General features: G+C 39.4%; 1 protein-coding gene across 1 annotated transcript in view; it reads left to right on the forward strand.

Moving 5' to 3' along the window:
• The window catches only part of LOC134213390 (potassium voltage-gated channel protein Shaw), a 402,605-nt gene that overhangs the window by 71,598 nt on the left and 306,440 nt on the right, over positions 1-24,567 (forward strand). Inside the window, exon 3 of the mRNA XM_062692409.1 lies at positions 12,212-13,095. The gene's annotated coding sequence lies outside the window, so the exon portion shown is untranslated. The remainder of the gene's footprint in view (positions 1-12,211; positions 13,096-24,567) is intronic.

Here is a 24,567-nt window from a genome sequence, read left to right on the forward strand (position 1 = left end):
ACAAATTGCATTCAACGCAGAATCCTGTCCCATTGTTTTCTATTTGAAATTGGCCAGATCGAACTATGGGATCGAAAGTTATGGCCAAAATACAAATCCATACGAAAAAATCGCGTAAAAAATGTCACTCATTTATCGGGAACTTATCCTCAACCGATTTGCTCGCAAGAAGTTGCATTCGACGCAAAATCCTGTCCCATTGTTTCCTATTTGAAATTGGCCAGATTGAACTATGGGATCGAAAGTTATGGCCAAAATACAAATTCATACGAAAAAATCGCGTAAAAAATGTCACTCATTTTTCGGGCACTTATCTTCAACCGATTTGCTCGCAACAAACTGCATTCGACGCAGAATCCTGTCCCATTGTTTCCTATTTGAAATTGGCCAGATCGAACTATGGGATCGAAAGTTATGGCCAAAATATAAATCCATACGAAAAAATCGCGTAAAAAATGTCACTCATTTATCGGGCACTTATCCTCAACCGATTTGCTCGCAACAAGTTGCATTCGACGCAGATTCCTGTCCCATTATTTCCTATTTAAAATTGGTCAGATCGGACTATGGAATCAGAAGTTATGGCCAAAATACAAATTCATACGAAAAAATCGCGTAAAAAATGTCACTCATTTTTCGGGCACTTATCCTCAACCGATTTGCTCGCAACAAATTGCATTCCACGCAGAATCCTTTCCCATTGTTTCCTATCAAAAATTGACCAGGTCGGACTATGGGATCGGAAGTTATGGCCAAACCACCTTTTTTTAATAGAAAAATCAGAAAAGAAAAATGTCACCTATTTTTCGGACACCTAACCTTGATCGATTTACACGCAACAAGTTACATTCGACGCAGATTCCTGTCCCATTGTTTCCTATTGAAAATTGCCCAGATCGAAATATGGGATCGGAAGCTATGGCCGAAACACCATTTTTGCCTTTTGTTTACAAAGTATACAAAAAGGCTAAATGTTCGCTCCAAAACCAAACTTTTACAGAAGACCTGGAGACCCATAGTGTTATATACCAATCGACTCAGCTCGATGAACTGAGATGATGTCTCTATGTGTCAGATCATTAGTGATTAATCATAGATTTAATCATGATTAATGAATAATGGGTTATCTAATCATTATTCATTAATCATAATCATACAAAAAATACGATTTAATCATTAATCACTAATCCTTAATCATAGAATTTTACATTTAATCATTAATCACTAATCATATTCATAATTGTTTTGAGTTTATTCTTTAATCATCAATTTTAATCATTGCATACATCGCTTTTATTCATTAATCTTTAATCATAATCATATAATTTTTATACCCAATTTGGAAGAAAGGTTACTTACTTTTTGATCACTATGCAAATCATTCAATTTGATTATTCATAATCATTAATCATATCGATCGTTAATCATTAATCATACACATATTGTGCCAACATTTAATCATGATTGGTAATCGTTAATCACACTCCAAACGTTTTATTCATTAATCATAATCGTTAATCATTGTCAAAAAATAATTTAATCTTTAATCATAATCATTAATCATGGCGAAAAACGTATAAATCATTATTCATAATCTTTAATCATAGAGTTGAATGATTTAATCATAACAAATTTAATCATTCATTGGAAGCTTTATTCATTAACGCTCTGCTGTGTGTGTATGTATGTGTGTGCGCGCACCAAAAGTGCGAAAAGTTTAGCTCACTTTTTTGGTACTTATCCACTTGCAACAAATTCCATTCGACGCGGGATCCTGTCGTTTTGTTTTCTATTGAAAATTTGGAAGATCGGACTATGGGCACAACAATTATGGCCAAAATGGTTTATGTTATAAAAAAGCGCGTAAAAAGTCTAGCTCATTTTTAATGCACTTACCCTCAATCGATTTACTCACAACAAATTGCATTGGACGCGGAATCCTATTCTATTATTTTCTATTGAAAATTGGCCAGCTTGGACCTTAGAAAATATGGCCAAAATACTTTTTGCCTTTCTTGTGCTACAAAGTTGTACCGAAAGGCTATTATTTCTCTCCGAAACGAACCATCGGATGCTTCCACACTGATACACTTCCCTCCCTCTTCATACGGGAGTTTGGCAGAAGGACGGTCATGAGATTTATATCATAACAAATATTGCCCTCCGCTCGCTCGATGGGAATGACATTTCCGTTTTCTTTTTGTGTAGTCAGAGCTTCAGTTTAACAAACATCCAAATGTGATATACTTAAAATATATAACTGGGTAAAATAAAACAGGGGTATGTACATCAAAAAGATTGGAAAAGGAAAAAAATTGTCGAAATTCTTATTAGCATATTGTAGATCAAGTTGAAAACCGAACCGTTCTCAACTGGATCTACAATATCTTTGCTTGAAATAATCCGCTTTTCAAGTTTTTCCGGCCTAGAAGTTTTTCTTTTTTACTCTTAGCTACTAGCTCATCTACTTTAAAGCAAACACATTTTACGAAGGTCGAGAAAGGCACCATCACCGCTAGGTGGATTAATCTGGGTTTTGTAAGAAGCATCGCTTTCCGATGATACTCATTTGAAAAAAACAGTAAAAAAAGTTTGGCCCTTTTCAAAAGATAGTCTAGATCAATTTTGAAAATTTGTTTGTAAAAGTACACGTTTGTTCTACGTGCAGTAATTTAACTATTGAATTGTTAATTGAAATAAGACGTCATTCCAATCAAACGACAACAAAATCAATCAACAACGGTGCTCACTTGCGCTTTTGACAGCTGACCGACCAGATGCTCTTTATGGCTCTCAGCTTCTGGTTGTCAGTCTGGGTGTCACGCTTACCTAGGAGCACATGTACCCTATTAGACTTACGCAAAATGATCTTTAGTTACGCGTGTAGATCGAGAGGCCTTACTCCAGGGATTTCTTGGATGACCAATAACATATGCTGTCTACCACGAGGTCTACCATATCTTTTCTCTGTACCACAAGGAGCATGTATCATACTTAAAACAGGACTGCAAATCTTTGTTCCTGCCTGTAGAGCTTAAGCCATTTCTTGGATAACTGGACGACCTATCTTTGACCTTATGCAGAATAACTATCATTTCGGTCAATTTCTAAAATCAAATTTGAAAGGTTATTTTCGGTTCCAGTTAACAAAAAATTCCAAGTTCAATCCCATTTCGACCGCATAAAAATGGTTTTGATTGTACTGCTATTCAGTTAAGTGCCTCAGTCTGTCAAACAACTAACACATAAGCTTAACATGTACGTGGATAGTGCTGCTAACAAATTTCTATTATGAAATTGTTTTTCCTATTTCAAACTTTTGGAATAGTGGAAAATTTTAGTATGAATGGCGAGTGTGTATGCAAATATATATTTGGAAGACTTTACTTTTATTACGCTAGCAGAAAATAATTGAAAACCCCATTTTTATTGACTGCTTGATGCATTATCAGATGTGTAACATAAGATTATTTCAGTTCATACCGCCAGTTTGGCAACGCGTTTTTCGACTATAAACAAGGCGACGAAGAAAATAAATTTCAAACGCCCCAAAGTTTTAAAAAACAGATCATTTGAACGCCTTCCGGCAGTTATTTTTCAATTGTTATTCACTTGAGCAATAAAATTGCTTTTATTTAGTGCGCAGTGAGAAATTTATGTGAAATAGTGCGGTCAAAATCAGTGAATTACGTTGATTTTGGTGACGATGTTGCGCGTCTTCTACAGCAGTGAACAAACTAGATTTTCCTTCGTCGCACGGATACCGTAGGAAATTGTGCAAAAAGTCTCAGCCTTAAAATTAAATTTAGCTGTATTTCAAGTAAGTAACACCGGAATGTAATTTAAATGAATGCAGATCGTAGTAAACACTTTTTTCTATCTCGCCAGATGATTGGTTCATTATGTTAGTTTACGATTCGCGAGTATTTAGTGATTTAGAATTTGATATGACGGATAGTAGCGCCATGGACGAATTAGTGCATAACACTATATGAAAAGATACAAAGTAGGAGAAATGGAACCTACGAACCCACGATCTCCTGCGTATGGGGCAGAAGCGGTAGCCATATGACCACTAAGCCCGTCAATTTCCAATAAAGAAATTAGATTATAAGCAATAAATAAATATAAAATTGCCACAAGAAATGCAACATTTCCATAAACAATTAAGAATTTTCCACAAAACATAAATAAATTAGCACTTTCAAAAACAAAAATTGCAATAAGAAGAATTTTCCGACAAATATATTAAGCTCTTTTAGTGGAATGTATTAAACCGTCTAAGACGAATTAAGTACTGTCCATTTAATTCCACCAGTTAATATTCGTTATCTTTGCAGATACGTATTTCGACCACAACTGTGTGGTCGTCTTCAGTGTCTTTTACACAGTGTAAGTCGAGTCAAGTACAAGACACTGAAGACGACCACACAGTTGTGGTCGAAATACGTATCTGCAAAGATAACGAATATTAACTGGTGGAATTAAATGGACAGTACTTAATTCGTCTTAGAAGAATTTTCCATAAAGAAATTAAAATGTTCCACAAAATCCACAAAATCTCCATAAATAAATCAATGTTAGCAATAAACAATTACAAAATTTTCCACAAAAATTTAAAAAACTTTTCACGAAAAAATAAATAACGAGTAATGAAAAATAAGAAAATTTCCATAAAGAAATGTAAAAATGCAATAAAACTGAGCATTTTTTCCATAGATGATCCATTAAATGTCCTGCAGTCACCTTGTGTTTATGTTTCATAATTTGAAGAAAAAAAAATCCTTCTGAATCAAATTTCTTCCCCAATTCTCAACCACTATGGTGATCTTAAAAAAACTCAATAGTTTGAATCTAGTGACGAAATTATGCCTTGAGTGTTGTTGTTGAACAGTGGTGGATATACTTTACGAGTAAGAAAATGGTGTAAATGGGCCTACGCGCGGACCTATTGCCTGCAATTTCTAGTGCTTGCTTTGGTCGCGAGTATGGGCAGAGCAAAGGCAACTTTGATGTAGGACTACGTCTGTCTTTTCAATATTGGCGTATGCGATTGCGAAAATTGGAGACCGCTACGAAAATATGATAGACTTTTATTTATAATTTTGTTAAACCATTTGGCCAAGGATGAGTCAACGTTTTTTTTTTGTATTTATATTAAAGTACAGATTTTTAACTATTTATTATCGATAATTGATAAAAAAAAGTTTGGAAATAGGTAAACCAACTTATTACGTGCATGCATCACAAATACAGACATCAAATCAAGCAACTTGCAGGTTTGGATCTAATCCCCAGTTTGAACAAGTTTTCACGCAAAGCAGTTTGAACAAGATTTCACGCGTCGGATTGGGCGCATCAGAGCGCAGGTAACATTTTTAAAAGAAAACCATTGCATTGGTGATGTTCGTTGGCGTGTTGCTGCAGATCATTCAACCTCAACGAACGAGCATGTTATATGAAGAAAGAGTTGACTACAAAAATAGCACTGATGCGATCCCGCGGCACCGGTGCAGGGGCGATGCTGAAAATTTATTCCAAATTGTGGCGTCAGTTCGTTTTTGGAAAGGCGCATTGGAAAAACCAGCATTTTTTGAAAAGAAAGGGTTAATTGCAAAAATGGACTGTTTCGGTGGCGTTTAGCGTGGCTTGGTTTCTGCTAGTGATTCCATCCTTTCAAATTTATTGCATCATCACTCACCGATGCGCGCTTGCGATTCTGCTACCGAAGCGCATCTTTCGGGCAAGGTTCCGACAAGCGCTTGGATTCAGTTAGTTATTGGAAATGCGCATTGGGGAAAAAATGGTTCTTCTCAGGACTAGCATTTCCTAGAAAGAAAGGGTGGATTGCAAAAATGGACCGTTTCGATGATAATGGCGTTTAGCGCGGTAAAAAAAAAATGTGTAAAATAATGGTCCAGCAAAGAACCGGTATTTTTCCAATAAAACGACTTCGACTTCGAACGACTAGAATCTTGTGAGGAAATTTTATTTTACTGCTACTGATGCCATTCATTCTAACAAACTGATTGCATCATCTCCCTTCAACGTGGGCTTGTTATTCTACTACTGAGAGGCAACGATCTGTCGTCGCCAAACAATTAAGTTTTGCTCTTTTATGAAAATTCATCTCGGATCAAACTCCTTTGCAAAAAATGGTGGCCCGGAAAAAATCGATTTAATTTCCAATCTCTAACAGAAACAAATCCAAAGTATCTTACCAGAAACAGCCAAGTCGTTGAAGGCGCCACCTTAGTGGAACATTTTGTTTAGCTGCTGTTAGTGCTTGAAAAGGCGCTGGATTGAGAATAAGGAATTGTTCCTGTCGTTTAAACGGAGTAAATTCGAAAACCTTAGCCCAGAGCTTCCCAAACTTTTGGGTATGCGACCCACCTAGAGAAATTCTATATGTCTCGCGACCCATTTATGAAAAAATGCATTTTACCAAGTAGTATTAAACATTAACTGAATCAGAATGTCATCTGTTTCGGCATCTTCCTTCTCAAAAATATTCACGTTAGCTTACATGCACAAATGCAAAAAATGACGAATATGATATTGTTTGTCAAAATGTTAGCGTATTTATTTTACTTCATTAATGGGACATCTTTTAGGCATAAATATTTTCTAAAATAGCGTGGTGATGACTATTTAAAATAAAATGCGGTTGAACTTGAAATTAAGTTCCTGAAAAAAAAAATGATCAAAAGGTTCGGCATCCGAGCTGCAATTAATATTTGTTCTACGCGACCCACCAACAATCCGCTCGCGACCCCCCTGGGGGTCGGGACTCACAGTTTGGGAAACCATGCCTTAGCCGAATAGTCTGTTTGACTAGGTGAAGATTTTTCCCAACGGTCAATACCTTTTCCTGGATAAATATATTTTGTCCTGAAAGATTAGTTCTCGAGTTATGCAGAAATTTCTGAATCATTTGCCACCTTCTTCAGAAGGGGAGAATCACCATCGAAACACATCTTTCCTTCCAAAACCTCCTCATGTTAGATTTGGTTCCATTTGCTTGTTAATTCTTGAGTTATGAAGAAATTGGTGTTTCATTTGCATGGGAGCCCTCCTTTCCAAAATTTTAACGCCGATCGGTTTAGTAGTTTCGGATTCTATAAGATCCAGAAAGATAGAAATTCATTTTTATGTATAGATTTTTGAGGATGGTGATTCTGATGGTCAAGGACTCCGACGTCCTTCACTGAAAGCCAGACGAATGGCTTCAGCGACGATGTGGCCGATGAGTGGTATTAATTTCTTTTCCATGGTTGAAGACCCTAAGTCCATCCAGCTGGAAGCTGATATTCAGCTTTTCGATTCGATGTCCCAGTGGGGGATGAATGCCAATGAAGAAGATTTTCTTAAAGTTAATGTTGCAAACTGGCATAAAAGGATCTGAAGCATAAACTCTATTAGTATTTTGTCCTTATCCTAAATCTAAGATCGGTCCACGGGCACCGAAGAGCTTCTAGATTTTCTAAGTGTATATTAAGTATGTATGTTTTGGGCTGTTTCTGAGGAGACTTTCTGTCACTTTTCCATGAGAACCTTCTTGAATTGATTTAATTTCTGTATCGCGTATAGTTGCCATTTGGCATTTGTATATCTTCAGGCCAACACCATAATACTTTTTATGCCCAGGGTAGTCGAGAAAATTTCCAACCCGAAAATTTCCTAGACCGGTCCGGGAATCGAGCCCAGCCACCTTCAGCATGGTTTTGCTTTATAGCCACGCACGGCTTAGGAAGGTTGTGTAATTCATTGATTTTTAATTCAATTATTAGTATGTGTAGAAGCTATTTACTGTTGATGAGTAAAACAATTTTTTTTCGGAATGTACAGATCTACGAACTGTTAATTAAATTATTAAATTCTTCTAACCGAAAATTCAACATATTCTACTGAACATGTTAAGCATTGTCGAGCTCCACGTTTCAACACTAAACTTTCCATATCTCGCACCAACAGTCAAGAACAATAAACGCCATGATTAATAAATTTGAATATATAATCACCGGCACCGAGCTCTAGTTGTGCATGTGCTGCGCTCACAAGGTTAAGCCATGCGAATGCATGTTTAATTTCATTAGATCAAATACCGCACCATCAGCCACCAACTGGCAACCAGCATCATCCTCAACCTGCCCTCAATCGGTTCTTTCGTTTGAGTAGGTTACCATTACACACCGTACGCTAGTAGCAAAGTAGCATAAACAAACATTCGCTATTTTTACCAACACCATCCAACCATTCAGCTGTAACCTAGCTAAAATCTCAACATCACATTTCATTTCTATCCACAGCCCATGAACAGAGGCACATGAAGTGGTTTGATAATTATTTGTGGCCAAAACAGTATATTTTTTAAATAATTTATAAAATTGAAGCGCGGTTTTATGTTTGCGTACAAATGCACAGGGATTAGAAAAAAAATGTGAAGCTTTTTAGTGGGATGTCATTAAGTCGAGTCAAGTACACTCAAGTAACACTGAAAACGACTTTACTGCTGGAAAGCGTATTGGTAAAGTTACAATCAAGCGGTGGATTTAAATGGGATATGGTACGATCTCATCAATTGCACTGCATTAAATTTGGATAAAAGAAAGTGGCTGTGCGTAAGCTGCCGCTATCCGCAAGTCAGTCAAACCTGTGTATAGCATCCATATATAGATAAGACTGACTTGCGGTTAGTGGCAGTAAGGGAGTCCTTAGATTTATTATTATTTATTCAGACTAAGGCCGAAGTGGCCTGTGCGGTATATAAGAGTCTTCTTTATTCGGCTCGGTCCATGGCTACACGTCGCCAACCACGCAGTCTACGGAGGGTCCGCAAGTCATCTTCCACCTGATCGATCCACCTTGCCCGCTGCGCACCTCGCCTTCTTGTGCCCGTCGGATCGTTGTCGAGAACCATTTTCACCGGGTTACTGTCCGACATTCTGGCTACGTGCCCGGCCCATCGCAGTCGTCCGATTTTCGCGGTGTGAACGATGGATGGTTCTCCCAACAGCTGATGCAATTCGTGGTTCATTCGCCTCCTCCACGTACCGTCCGCCATCTGCACCCCACCATAGATGGTACGCAGCACTTTCCTTTCGAAAACTCCAAGTGCGCGTTGGTCCTCCACGAGCATCGTCCAGGTCTCGTGTCCGTAGAGGACTACCGGTCTAATTAGCGTTTTGTAGATTGTCAGTTTGGTACGGCGGCGAACTCTATTCGATCGGAGCGTCTTGCGGAGTCCAAAGTACGTACGATTTCCAGCCACTATGCGTCTCCGAATTTCTCTGCTGGTGTCATTTTCGGCAGTCACCAGTGAGCCCAAGTAATAAAATTCTTCTACCACCTCGATTCCGTCAGCACCGATGCAAACTCGCGGTGGGTGGCTCACATTGTCTTCTCTTGAACCTCTGCCTATCATGTACTTCGTCTTCGACGTGTTGATGACTAGTCCGATCCGCTTAGCTTCCCTCTTCAGTCTGATGTAGGCTTCCTCCATCTTCTCAAAGTTACGTGCCATAATATCTATGTCGTCGGCGAAACCAAATAGCTGGACGGACTTATTGAAAATTGTACCACTCGTGTTGATCCCTGCTCTTCGTATTACCCCTTCCAAAGCGATGTTGAATAGCAAACACGAAAGACCATCACCTTGCCGTAACCCTCTGCGGGTTTCGAAGGGACTCGAGAATGTCCCTGAAACTCGAACTACGCACATCACCCGATCCATCGTCGCTTTGATCAACCGTGTCAGTTTATCCGGAAAACCGTGTTCGTGCATTAGCTGCCATAGCTGGTCCCGATCGATTGTATCATATGCGGCTTTGAAGTCGATGAATAGATGATGTGTGGGCACGTTGTATTCGCGGCATTTCTGCAGTACTTGGCGAATGGCGAACACCTGGTCCGTGGTGGAGCGTTCGCCCATAAAACCCGCCTGGTACTGCCCCACGAACTCCCTTGCAGTTGGTGCTAGTCGACGGCATAAAATTTGGGAGAGTACCTTGTAGGCGGCGCTCAGCAATGTGATTGCGCGGTAGTTGCTACAATCCAGCTTATCGCCCTTTTGTAGATGGACACGACACCTTCCATCCACTCCTGCGGCAAAACTTCCTGCTCCCAAATCTTGGTAATGACCCAGTGCAGCGCTCTAGCCAGTGCCTCACCACCGTGTTTAAATAGCTCTCCTGGTAGTTGGTCAACCCCAGGGGCTTTGTTGTTCTTCAGCCGGCCAATCTCCTCCTGGATTTCCTGGAGATCCGGAGCCGGTAGAATTATGTCCTGCGCGCGTTCTCCCAGGTCCATCACCATACCGCCATCTTCGTCTGCCACATCGCCATTCAGGTGTTCTTCGTAGTGCTGCCGCCACCTTTGGATCACCTCACGCTCGTTCGTAAGAAGGTTCCCGTTTATGTCCTTACACATATCAGGCTGTGGCACGTGGCCCTTACGTGAACGGTTCAACTTCTCATAGAACTTTCGTGTGTTATTAGCGCGGTACAGTTGCTCCGTTTCTTCACGGTCTCGATCTTCCTGCTGGCGCTTTTCCTCCGGAAAATCGAGTTTTGTCTGTTCCGCGCCCGTTTATATCGTGCCTCGTTCGCCCTCGTGCGGTGTTGCAGCAATCTCGCCCATGCTGCATTCTTCTCTTCCACTAACTGCTCACATTCGCCATCATACCAGTCGTTTCTCTGATCCGGGGGCACCGTGCCTAGTGCAGCGGTTGCGGTGCTACCAATGGCGGATCGAATATCTCTCCAGCCATCTTCAAGAGACGCTGCGCCTAGCTGCTCTTCCGTTGGAAGTGCCACTTCCAGCTGCTGCGCGTATTCTTGGGCTAGTCTACCGTCTTGTAGCCGCCCAATGTTAAGCCGCGGCGTCCGACTTCGACGCGTGTTGATCACCGTCGAGAGTTTTGAGCGCAGGCATACTGCAACGAGGTAGTGGTCGGATTCAATATTCGCACTGCGGTAAGTGCGGACATTCGTGATGTCGGAGAAGAATTTACCGTCGATTAGAACGTGATCGATTTGGTTTTCCGTTTCTTGGTTAGGTGATCTCCATGTGGCCTTATGGATATTTTTGCGGGGAAAGAAGGTGCTTCGGACTACCATTCCGCGGGAGGCTGCGAAGTTTATGCATCGTTGGCCGTTGTCATTCGATACGGTGTGCAGACTATCCGGTCCGATGACCGGTCTATACATTTCCTCCCTTCCTACCTGTGCGTTCATGTCACCGATGACGATTTTAACGTCCCGCAGTGGGCATCCATCGTATGTCTGCTCCAGCTGTGCGTAGAACGCTTCTTTCTCGTCGTCGGGTCTCCCTTCGTGTGGGCAGTGCACGTTGATGATGCTATAGTTGAAGAAACGGCCTTTAATTCTCAGCTTGCACATCCTTGCGTTGATTGGCTGCCACCCAATCACGCGTTGGCGCATCTTACCCAGCACTATGAAGCCGGTTCCCAGCTCGTTGGTGGTGCCACAGCTTTGGTAGAAGGTAGCCGCTCGATGCCCGCTTTTCCACACTTTCTGTCCTGTCCAGCAAATCTCCTGCAGCGCCACGACGTCGAAGTTGCGGGGATGTAATTCATCGTAGATCATCCTGTCGCAACCTGCAAGACCTAGCGACTTGCAATTCCATGTTCCAAGCTTCCAATCGTGATCCTGTATTCGTCGCCTAGGTCTTTGCCGATTATATCGAGTCGCATTATCTCTTATATTGTTCGTAATGATTGGTTTTCTAGGCGGCTTATTGGGCCTGCGCAAACCTCCTGTCTCGCCGGAGGGCCGTCGTGTCAGGGCTGTTTAGCGTCCCACCTAACACCAGGACTTGGGCTTGTGCGCTTTGAGCGGCACACGGTCGCTTTGGTGGGGCCTACTTGCGGATACATGCAGCTTTTTATAGAGGTTTAACAGGGCCCACTGTCAAACCCCACCACATCCTAGGCAAGCCCCACAACTCGCAGATGGCCTGGGGAGGGATCGTCAAGCCCTTGGACATAGTCCCTGCTGCCCGCCCCTGCCCCCTTAGATATAGATATTGACGTATTAAAAACACACAGATGGCACAAATTTCATTTCCATAGTTTATTAATTGACTGTGGCCATCAGCAGCCCCCAATGTGCGCCGTATCTTGTCGTACACCCCCGTCCTGTATCCAGAATATACACACAATATTTTTCTATTCCACTTTCTCTAATTTCAGTCAATATACAACACAAGTTAAACAACTGGCTGTACGGAAAGTAGCAGAAGGCAACATCAACGGTTGGGTTTCGGGTCGGTTGGTTTCCATCAAACTACTACCAGCTCCAGCCAGTCGAGGGGAACCGTCAACCTCGGGCTCAGTGTGCACGGTTTACAAACTGCTGTCCGAGGACGGACCACCGTTGGCCAGCCGAGATCAACCGAGCTGTGTATCGAAGCGGGGCAAAAGTGCAAAGTGTTGAAGTGATTGCTGGCGGAAATGCATTTTTACGTCGCCTCTGACCGGTGCGATGGCGCAATGTGATTTCCATGTCTGATGAGTTTCACGCTTCCGCGGTTAGACTCGTGTCCATCAAAGGGAGCAAACTACAGCTGCTCGCCACCCCCGAGTCGGTTACAATATTAATACCGCCCCGTGTGTGCAGCAAATTGCATTAGATTGTGCCGGTTTGGTTTCGCGTTTTTGCTGTGTGTGATTCGGCATCATCGGGATAAAGTTGGTGGAGAAAAACTGTCAACTACAGTTAGATAAGTTTATCTTTACAGACTGAGAAAATCTCGCATTTCATTGCACTGGAGTTTCAAGTTGCCGAGATAGAAAACGTTACTGTTTTAAAAGCCGAAGAAAACATAAAGAAAAACAAGAAGTTTTGTGCAAGTGGTCTATTGTGAGCTACAAATTGTTGAAACGGGCGGAAAATCCGACGGTGCGAGGAAGTTTTTGGCGGGCTTACAATAACCATCCAAGGAAAACTTTCTCTCCTAGAGATTGGGGTAAACGTGGTGGTAACTAAACATCATCGATCGAACCGGACTGAGCCGGACTGAGCCTGGATTGGATGGAGGAGTGAGAAAGTCGCACACGTCTCCAAATACAAAAAGGTAAGTGAATATTTGACATATTAGATTAATTCCCAACAAAAGCCTTGGTAAGTTCAGCACAAATAGTTGATTCAGAGAAAATTTTGCTTTCGTATCTATATTTGTGATGGGGACAGAAGATAAAACTTCTCACATATTTTGCTCGGGGTTCCGAAAGGTCGTTTAATACATCAGTGTTGTAACAGTTTATGACAAATTATACAAACCAATATGCTGTTTGACGCGAGCAAAACCATTCTGTGGAAAAACATTGTAAGGTACTTCAGGGCAAAGGTGGATACTATGAATGCAGGATTAAACGAAGAACATTGTTTGGAAAGCTCATAACGGAATAGAAGCGGAAAAAAATATGTGCATGACTTTTAATTCATGTTCAGTTTCGTAAAAGGAGTTATTTTGTAAAAATAATATCTCAAAAAGAAAATTGAATACGGCTTCAATGTGTTAATTGGTCATCACATCATAATAGCTACTTAGTTGTTGTTGTGATACATCCAACAGTGCTAGATTTCCCAAGGAAATTCGAATGAATTTCCCAAGGAAATTCGAATGAATTTCCCAAGGAAATTCGAATGAATTTCCCAAGGAAATTCGAATGAATTTCCCAAGGAAATTCGAATGAATTTCCCAAGGAAATTCGAATGAATTTCCCAAGGAAATTCGAATGAATTTCCCAAGGAAATTCGAATGAGTTCCCAAGGAAATTCGAATGAATTTCCCAAGGAAATTCGAATGAATTTCCCAAGGAAATTCTAATGAATTTCCCAAGGAAATTCGAATGAATTTCCCAAGGAAATTCGAATGAATTTCCCAAGAAAATTCGAATGAATTTCCCAAGAAAATTCGAATGAATTTCCCAAGGAAATTCGAATGAATTTCCCAAGGAAATTCGAATGAATTTCCCAAGGATATTCGAATGAATTTCCCAAGGATATTCGAATGAATTTCCCAAGGATATTCGAATGAATTTCCCAAGAAAATTCGAATGAATTTCTCAAGAAAATTCGAATGAATTTCCCAAGGAAATTCGAATGAATTTCCCAAGGAAATTCGAATGAATTTCCCAAGAAAATTCGAATGAATTTCCCAAGGAAATTCGAATGAATTTCCCAAGGATATTCGAATGAATTTCCCAAGGATATTCGAATGAATTTCCCAAGGATATTCGAATGAATTTCCCAAGGAAATTCGAATGAATTTCCCAAGGAAATTCGAATGAATTTCCCAGGGATATTCGAATGAATTTCCCAAGGATATTCGAATGAATTTCCCAAGGATATTCGAATGAATTTCCCAAGGAAATTCGAATGAATTTCCCAAGAAAATTCGAATGAATTTCCCAAGGAAATTCGAATGAATTTCCCAAGGAAATTCGAATGAATTTCCTAAGGAAATTCGAATGAATTTCCTAAGGAAATTCGAATGAATTTCCCAAGGAAATTCGAATGAATTTCCCAAGGAAATTCGAATGAATTTCCCAAGGAAATTCGAATGAATTTCCCAAGGAAATTCGAATGAATTTCCCAAGGAAATTCGAATGAATTTCCCAAGGAAATTCGAATGAATTTCCCAAGGAAATTCGAATGAATTTCCCAAGGAAATTCGAATGAATTTCCCAAGGAAATTCGAATGAGTTTCCCAAGGAAATTCGAATGAATTTCCCAAGGAAATTCGAATGAATTTCCCAAGGAAATTCGAATGAATTTTCCAAGGAAATTCGAATGAATTTCCCAAGGAAATTCGAATGAATTTCCCAAGGAAATTCGAATGAATTTCCCAAGGAAATTCGAATGAATTTCCCAAGGAAATTCGAATGAATTTCCCAAGGAAATTCGAATGAATTTCCCAAGGAAATTCGAATGAATTTCCCAAGGAAATTCGAATGAATTTCCCAAGGAAATTCGAATGAATTTCCCAAGGAAATTCGAATGAATTTCCCAAGGAAATTCGAATGAATTTCCCAAGAAAATTCGAATGAATTTCCCAAGGAAATTCGAATGAATTTCTCAAGGATATTCGAATGAATTTCCCAAGGAAATTCGAATGAATTTCCCAAGGAAATTCGAATGATATTGCCAAGAAAATTCGAATGAATTTCCCAAGGAAATTCGAATGAATTTCCCAAGGATATTCGAATGAATTTCCCAAGGATATTCGAATGAATTTCCCAAGGAAATTCGAATGAATTTCCCAAGAAAATTCGAATGAATTTCTCAAGAAAATTCGAATGAATTTCCCAAGGAAATTCGAATGAATTTCCCAAGGAAATTCGAATGAATTTCCCAAGGAAATTCGAATGAATTTCCCAAGGAAATTCGAATGAATTTCCCAAGGAAATTCGAATGAATTTCCCAAGGAAATTCGAATGAATTTCCCAAGGAAATTCGAATGAATTTCCCAAGGAAATTCGAATGAATTTCCCAAGGAAATTCGAATGAATTTCCAAGGAAATTCGAATGAATTTCCCAAGGAAATTCGAATGAATTTCCCAAGGAAATTCGAATGAATTTCCCAAGGAAATTCGAATGAATTTCCCAAGGAAATTCGAATGAATTTCCCAAGGAAATTCGAATGAATTTCCCAAGGAAATTCGAATGAATTTCCCAAGGAAATTCGAATGAATTTCCCAAGGAAATTCGAATGAATTTCCCAAGGAAATTCGAATGAATTTCCCAAGGAAATTCGAATGAATTTCCCAAGGAAATTCGAATGAATTTCCCAAGGAAATTCGAATGAATTTCCCATGGAAATTCGAATGAATTTCCCATGGAAATTCGAATGAATTTCCCAAGGAAATTCGAATGAATTTCCCAAGGAAATTCGAATGAATTTCCCAAGGAAATTCGAATGAATTTCCCAAGGAAATTCGAATGAATTTCCCAAGGAAATTCGAATGAATTTCCCAAGGAAATTCGAATGAATTTCCCAAGGAATTTCCCAAAGAAATTTGGATGAATTTCCCAAGGAAATTCGAATGAATTTCCCAAGGAACTTCGGATGAGTTTTCCAAGGAAATTTGGATGAATTTTCCAAAGAAATTCTAATGAATTTTCCAAGGAAATTCGAATGAATTTTCCTAGGAAATTCGAATGAATTTCCCAAGGAAATTCGAATGAATTTCCCGAAGGAAATTCGAATGAATTTCCCAAGAAAATTCAAATGAATTTCCCAAGAAAATTCAAATGAATTTCCCAAGGAAATTCGAATGAATTTCCCAAGGAAATTCGAATGAATTTCCCAAGGAAATTCGAATGAATTTCCCAAGGAAATTCGAATGAATTTCCCAAGGAAATTCGAATGAATTTCCCAAGGAAATTCGAATGAATTTCCCAAGGAAATTCGAATGAATTTCCCAAGGAAATTCGAATGAATTTCCCAAGGAAATTCGAATGAATTTCCCAAGGAAATTCGAATGAATTTCCCAAGGAAATTCGAATGAATTTCCCAAGGAAATTCGAATGAATTTCCCAAGGAAATTCGAATGAATTTCCCAAGGAAATTCGAATGAATTTCCCAAGGAAATTCGAATGAATTTCCCAAGGAAAGTCGAATGAATTTCCCAAGGAAAGTCGAATGAATTTCCCAAGGAAATTCGAATGAATTTCCCAAGGAAATTCGAATGAATTTCCCAAGGAAATTGGAATGAATTTTTCAAGGAAATTCGAATGAATTTCCCAAGGAAATTCGAATGAATTTCCCAAGGAAATTCGAATGAATTTCCCAAGGAAATTCGAATGAATTTCCCAAGGAAATTCGAATGAATTTCCCAAGGAAATTCGAATGAATTTCCCAAGGAAATTCGAATGAATTTCCCAAGAAAATTCGAATGAATTTCCCAAGGAAATTCGAATGAATTTCCCAAGGAAATTCGAATGAATTTCCCAAGGAAATTGGAATGAATTTTTCAAGGAAATTCGAATGAATTTCCCAAGGAAATTCGAATGAATTTCCCAAGGAAATTCGAATGAATTTCCCAAGGAAATTCGAATGAATTTCCCAAGGAAATTCGAATGAATTTCCCAAGGAAATTCGAATGAATTTACCAAGGAAATTCGAATGAATTTCCCAAGGAAATTCGAATGAATTTCCCAAGGAAATTCGAATGAATTTCCCAAGGAAATTCGAATGAATTTCCCAAGAAAATTCGAATGAATTTCCCAAGGAAATTCGAATGAATTTCTCAAGGATATTCGAATGAATTTCCCAAGGAAATTCGAATGAATTTCCCAAGGAAATTCGAATGAATTTGCCAAGAAAATTCGAATGAATTTCCCAAGGAAATTCGAATGAATTTCCCAAGGATATTCGAATGAATTTCCCAAGGATATTCGAATGAATTTCCCAAGGAAATTCGAATGAATTTTCCAAGAAAATTCAAATGAATTTCTCAAGAAAATTCGAATGAATTTCCCAAGGAAATTCGAATGAATTTCCCAAGAAAATTCGAATGAATTTCCCAAGGAAATTCGAATGAATTTCCCAAGGAAATTCGAATGAATTTCCCAAGGAAATTCGAATGAATTTTCCAAGGAAAGTCGAATGGATTTCCCAAGGAAAGTCGAATGAATTTCCCAAGAAAATTCGAATGAATTTCCCAAGGAAATTCGAATGAATTTCTCAAGGATATTCGAATGAATTTCCCAAGGATATTCGAATGAATTTCCCAAGGAAATTCGAATGAATTTCCCAAGGAAATTCGAATGAATTTCCCAAGGAAATTCGAATGAATTTCCCAAGGAAATTCGAATGAATTTCCCAAGGAAATTCGAATGAATTTCCCAAGGAAATTCGAATGAATTTCCCAAGGAAATTTGAATGAATTTCCCAAGGAAATTCGAATGAATTTCCCAAGGAAATTCGAATGAATTTCCCAAGGAAATTCGAATGAATGTCCCAAGGAAATTCGAATGAGTTTCCCAAGGAAATTCGAATGAATTTCCCAAGGAAATTCTAATGAATTTCTCAAGGATATTCGAATGAATTTCCCAAGGAAATTCGAATGAATTTCCCAAGGAAATTCGAATGAATTTGCCAAGAAAATTCGAATGAATTTCCCAAGGAAATTCGAATGAATTTCCCAAGGATATTCGAATGAATTTCCCAAGGATATTCGAATGAATTTTCCAAGAAAATTCAAATGAATTTCTCAAGAAAATTCGAATGAATTTCCCAAGGAAATTCGAATGAATTTCCCAAGAAAATTCGAATGAATTTCCCAAGGAAATTCGAATGAATTTCCCAAGGAAATTCGAATGAATTTCCCAAGGAAATTCGAATGAATTTCCCAAGGAAATTCGAATGAATTTCCCAAGGAAAGTCGAATGAATTTCCCAAGGAAAGTCGAATGAATTTCCCAAGAAAATTCGAATGAATTTCCCAAGGAAATTCGAATGAATTTCTCAAGGATATTCGAATGAATTTCCCAAGGATATTCGAATGAATTTCCCAAGGAAATTCGAATGAATTTCCCAAGGAAATTCGAATGAATTTCCCAAGGAAATTCGAATGAATTTCCCAAAAAAATTCGAATGAATGTCCCAAGGAAATTCGAATGAATTTCCCAAGGAAATTCGAATGAATTTCCCAAGGAAATTCGAATGAATTTCCCAAGGAAATTCGAATGAATTTCCCAAGAATATTCGAATGAATTTCCCAAGGAAATTCGAATGAATTTCCCAAGGAAATTCGAATGAATTTCCCAAGGAAATTCGAATGAATTTCCCAAGGAAATTCGAATGAATTTCCCAAGGAAATTCGAATGAATTTCCCAAGGAAATTCGAATGAATTTCCCAAGGAAATTCGAATGAATTTCCCAAGGAAATTCGAATGAATTTCCCAAGGAAATTCGAATGAATTTCCCAAGGAAATTCGAATGAATTTCCCAAGGAAATTCGAATGAATTTCCCAAGGAAATTCGAATGAATTTCCCAAGGAAATTCGAATGAATTTCCCAAGGAAATTCGAATGAATTTCCCAAGGAAATTCGAATGAATTTCCCAAGGAAATTCGAATGAATTTCCCAAGGAAATTCGAATGAATTTCCCAAGGAAATTCGAATGAATTTCCCAAGGAAATGAATTTCCCAAGGAAATTCGAATGAATTTCCCAAGGAAATTCGAATGAATTTCCCAAGGAAATTCGAATGAATTTCCCAAGAAAATTCGAATGAATTTTCCAAAGAAATTCGAATGAATTTCCAAGGAAATTCGAATGAATTTCCCAAGAAAATTCGAATGAATTTCCCAAGGAAATTGAATGAATTTCCCAAGGAAATTCGAATGAATTTCCCAAGGAAATTCGAATGAATTTCCCAAGGAAATTGAATGAATTTCCCAAGGAAATTCGAATGAATTTCCCAAGGAAATTCGAATGAATTTCCAAGGAAATTCGAATGAATTTCCCAAGGAAATTCGAATGAATTTCCCAAGGAAATTCGAATGAATTTCCCAAGGAAATTCGAATGAATTTCCCAAGGAAATTCGAATGAATTTCCCAAGGAAATTCGAATGAATTTCCCAAGGAAATTCGAATGAATTTCCCAAGGAAATTCGAATGAATTTCCCAAGGAAATTCGAATGAATTTCCCAAGGAAATTCGAATGAATTTCCCAAGGAAATTCGAATGAATTTCCCAAGGAAATTCGAATGAATTTCCCAAGGAAATTCGAATGAATTTCCCAAGGAAATTCGAATGAATTTCCCACGGAAATTCGAATGAACTTCCCACGGAAATTCGAATGAATTTCCCACGGAAATTCGAATGAATTTCCCACGGAAATTCGAATAAATTTCCCACGGAAATTCGAATGAATTTCCCACGGAAATTCGAATGAGTTTCCCACGGAAATTCGAATGAGTTTCCCACGGAAATTCGAATGAGTTTCCCACGGAAATTCGAATGAGTTTCCCACGGAAATTCGAATGAGTTTCCCACGGAAATTCGAATGAGTTTCCCACGGAAATTCGAATGAGTTTCCCACGGAAATTCGAATGAGTTTCCCACGGAAATTCGAATGAATTTCCCACGGTATTTCGAATGAATTTCCCAAGGAAATTCGAATGAATTTCCCAAGAAAATTCGAATGAATTTCCCAAGGAAATTCGAATGAATTTCCCAAGGAATTTCGAATGAATTTCCCAAGGAAATTCGAATGAATTTCCCAAGGAAATTCGAATGAATTTTCCATGGAAATTCGAATGAATTTTCCCTAGGAAATTCCGATCAGTACCCTCTAGGAAATTCGAATGAATTTCCCACGGAAATTCAAATGAATTTCCCAAGGAAATTGAAATAAATATTCCCTAGGAAATACGAATGAACTTTCTTTTGCTAAAGTTATTACAGGAACGGTTTTTTGATACACATAGGATGTTGTCTTATAAAACTATATAAAACTTAGTTGGATAAAATGGCATTTATTCCAATAACTCCATTATCCCAAGCTCAAGATTCTTTTCTTCATGCAAACATCTGTTTGAATTAGACGATCTCAAGAACAATCTCCCAGAGCTATCCCTCGCAAAGCATATCATTGCCTGATTTATTTATCGAGGTTATTTTGTTTCCATTATCAAGCATATCAGATTTTGAGACTTCATGACGGCAGATTGCATAAAATATAAAATTTCCAAAGCGACGCATCTCTCCACAATTAGAGGTTGCTATCTACACTTTGCTGCTCTGCCTCCAGTTATGGAAAAGCACGGTTGATTTTTTTTTTATTTTCCTGCTCTGTGTGTATATGCGAATGACGAACATCTTTCATCTTTTCCAAGCCCGATGTTGCTGTGGGCAATGTTTTATGTTCAACTGAGATGGAATCGGGGCAATGAAAAAAATCTTTTGCAAACGAATGAAAAATTCCATGCAAGTGGCAGGATCTGTCGAGGAGCTCTCGTTAGGCAAAAACGTCGGTGAGTTGTTTCGTGATGCTTTTTGCAACATCTTTCAATTTCTGTGCTTTTGTTGATGCCACTTCGTTTCTCGCCGGCTTGAAAGTGGGTTCGAAGAACCGTCTCTCTCTCGAGGCGGAATATTTTTTCCCTGGCTTGAATTCTAATTGAAGTTGTTATTGTTGTTGTTGTTGATGTCAAGAAATATCGCTAAAAGTGCATGTTTTAGGTCAGTTTCAAAAGAAATCTATTTAAAAATGGAAGAACTTGAAATAAACCCCGATTAATCCACCGGGCTGTGTTGGTGCCTTTATTGTTCGTTTGAGGAAGGGCAATGTATGTAGAAAAAATCGTAAATAGAACCAAAAGGTTTGATTACAGTCATTTCGCAAATCGCACAAGTAAAAGTACCAAAACCTCAAGTGTTGATACACACATTTCAAAATTAATTTTATATGATTTATATTAATTTTTAAATACGAAGCAATAGAACAAGATGTCTGATCCAATGTAACTTGTTTCAAATTTGATTTAAGATAAGTGCCTAAAGATGATTTGCGCACATGCACAGTCAGGCATCCCCTTATTTCGTCTAGCTGAGTCGGGCTCTACCAAAGCTTAATATTTGGGTTGAACTTACTTGTAGTTTACTGAATTCAAATGCTGTGTAAATTCTGTAAAACGTTTCGACATCGGGTTTGATTTCTTATTTCGGAAACTCGATGTCGAAACGTTGGACAAAATTTAACAGTTTGTTTCGAAACCATCAGACTGCATAGCCGAAAGATCTTCAGAATGGAACATATTACTTTTCTGTTACACCTTGATTTTCGAAAAAAAAGCAGGTGCAAAAAGAAGACATATCAACTAGATAAAATTTGTGCAAACAAACGCATGAAGTTGACAATTCGAAGTTTTTTTTTTTTAATCTTTCGTTTATTTTGGAGGCTCAATTGCCGTGAAGCGTTACGGAGCCGAAATCAAGTTTAACAATTCATTTCTTAAATCTTATACCTAATGTTAGTTTTGGGGAACCGAAAGACTCGCGGTTTGGTCGAGGTTAGGGAATACAATAATATAGTAGGAAAGGAAGGAAATTTAGGGTGCTTAATACATTATGATGCTGATGTTCACATAGTTGACATTCTTGGCGATGTTTCACATCTGTAACAGGACAAACATTTTTTTGGGAGACAACAATGAGAGGAAGACATACGAAAGGGGTTAACGACAGACATAGAAATGGACAAAAAGAGGAAGACATTCGATATGGGGTACGACAGAGAAGGGGGTGTGTAGACTAAGATCACAATCTTACATCAGCATCTTTCACAAATTGGTGGACCAGGGACATGTATTCGAGATCAAGGCCCGCCAACACTTCCCTAATAGGCTTTGGTTGTTTTCCTCGGACCCGGAGATGTTCAGTTAAAGCAGATCTGGGGCCACGATTCTCCTCGCACGCCCACACGACATGATCGATGTCATGATAATCCTCGCCGCAAACACAGAGATTGCTTTCCGAGAGTCCCACTCTGAAAAGGTGTGCGTTTAAAGTGTAGTGATTGGACATTAGACGACACATGGTTCGAATGAAGTCTCGTCCTATATTCAATTTTTTGGTCCATGGACGCTTCGACACCTGCGGGCGAATAGAATACAGCCATCTACCCAGCTCCCCATTTGTCCATTTCTGCTGCCAGCTGATCAAGGTTTCCTGACGAACTAATGAGAAAAATTCATCGAAGGTGATTTGCCGATCGTAAATATCACCTTCCATAGCGCCCACCTTAGCCAAAGAGTCCGCTTTCTCATTTCCCGGGATCGAGCAATGAGAAGGGACCCAAGCCATGGTGATTGTGAATGACCGTTTCGATAGAGCACTCAAAGCTTTCCTTATCCCCTTTAGGAGATACGCTGAGTGCTTCACTGGTTTCATTGACCGAACAGCCTCCAATGAACTTAGACTGTCGGTGAAGATGAAAAAGTGGTCAGGAGGTAGGGATGCGATTTGTTCGAGTGAATAGTGTATAGCTGCTAGCTCAGCAGTATACACGGAACTAGGCTCTTTGAGCTTAAAGTAGGCGCTATGAAAAACGTTGAAAACACCGAAACCAGTAGAGTCATCCATTTTTGACCCGTCAGTGAAAAAGCTTCTCTCCTCGCTTGCATGCCCGTATTTGCTTGCAAATAATAGAGGTATAACCTCCGCTCGAAGAAAGTCTGGTATTCCATGAACCTCCTGCTTCATGGACAGATCAAAAGTAACAGAGGAACTGTAGGAGTCTGAGAAGTTAGCACGATTGGTGTCAACCGAAGATGGGCTTACCTCCAGCGTCATATACCAGTGGTAGATACTCATGAAGCGAGATTGAGGGTTTTGTTCAAGCAGCTTCTCGAAGTTGTTAATTACCAATGGATTGAGAACCTCACAACGGATGAGGAACCGGAGCGATAATTCCGCGAAACGATCTGTCAGAGGCAGTACTCCCGCAAGTACTTCCAGACTCATCGTATGAGTCGAGTTCATACAACCCAACGCGATACGGAGACAGCGGTACTGAATCCGTTGAAGCTTCAGCATGTGTGTTTTAGCCGCGGACTGGAAGCAGAAACTACCGTATTCGAGAACCGACAGAATGGTTGTTCGGTACAACGTGACAAGATCTTCGGGATGCGCTCCCCACCAAGTTCCCGTTATCGTCCGCATGAAGTTGATTCTTTTCTGGCATTTTTGTGTCAGATACACAATGTGCCTCCCGAAGGTACATTTAGAGTCGAACCAGACCCCGAGGTATTTAGAAGCCATGCTATGAGTGATTGCCTTACCCATCAGTTGGAGCGGAAACTTTGCCGGCTTATGTTTTTTTGAAAAGACAACCATCTCAGTTTTCTCCGGAGAGAATGCGATACCCAGCTTTAAAGCCCAAGTAGACAAATTGTCCAAAGTATCTTGCAATGGTCCTTGCAGATCAACCGCTGTTGGCCCCGAAACGGATACAACACAATCATCTGTAAGCTTTCTTAACGAGCAATTTGGCATGAGACATTCATCAATGTCTCTGGGGGAGACCCATGTAGCTAATTCGTGAAGTTGCCGAGTCAACATGAGAAAAACTCATACGCTTCTCTGACAACAAATTGTACAAATAGTTGTTCAAAATTGGTGAAAGTCCACACTCGTGGAGTTTGTCGGATAAGACATCGACGCAAACTGAATCAAAAGCCCCCTTAATGTCCAAAAACACTGAGCCCATTTGCTCTTTTTAGCAAAGGTAAGCTGAATTTCTGAAGAAAGCAACGCAAGACAGTCGTTCGTTCCCTTACCCCTGCGGAAACCAAACTGTGTATCTGACAACAAACCATTCGATTCAATCCATTCGTCTAGCCGGAAGAGAATCATCTTCTCCAACAACTTCCGAAGACAGGACAACATCGCGATGGGGCGATACGAATTACAATCCGACGCGGGTTTTCCAGGCTTTTGGATGGCTATCACCCTCACTTGCCTCCAATCATCCGGAACAATGTTGCACTCCAGTAACTGGTTGAACAAGCTCAATAGGCGCCTCTTCGCGA

Source organism: Armigeres subalbatus, chromosome 2, assembly GCF_024139115.2.
Source record: "Armigeres subalbatus isolate Guangzhou_Male chromosome 2, GZ_Asu_2, whole genome shotgun sequence".
NCBI lineage: Eukaryota > Metazoa > Arthropoda > Insecta > Diptera > Culicidae > Armigeres > Armigeres subalbatus.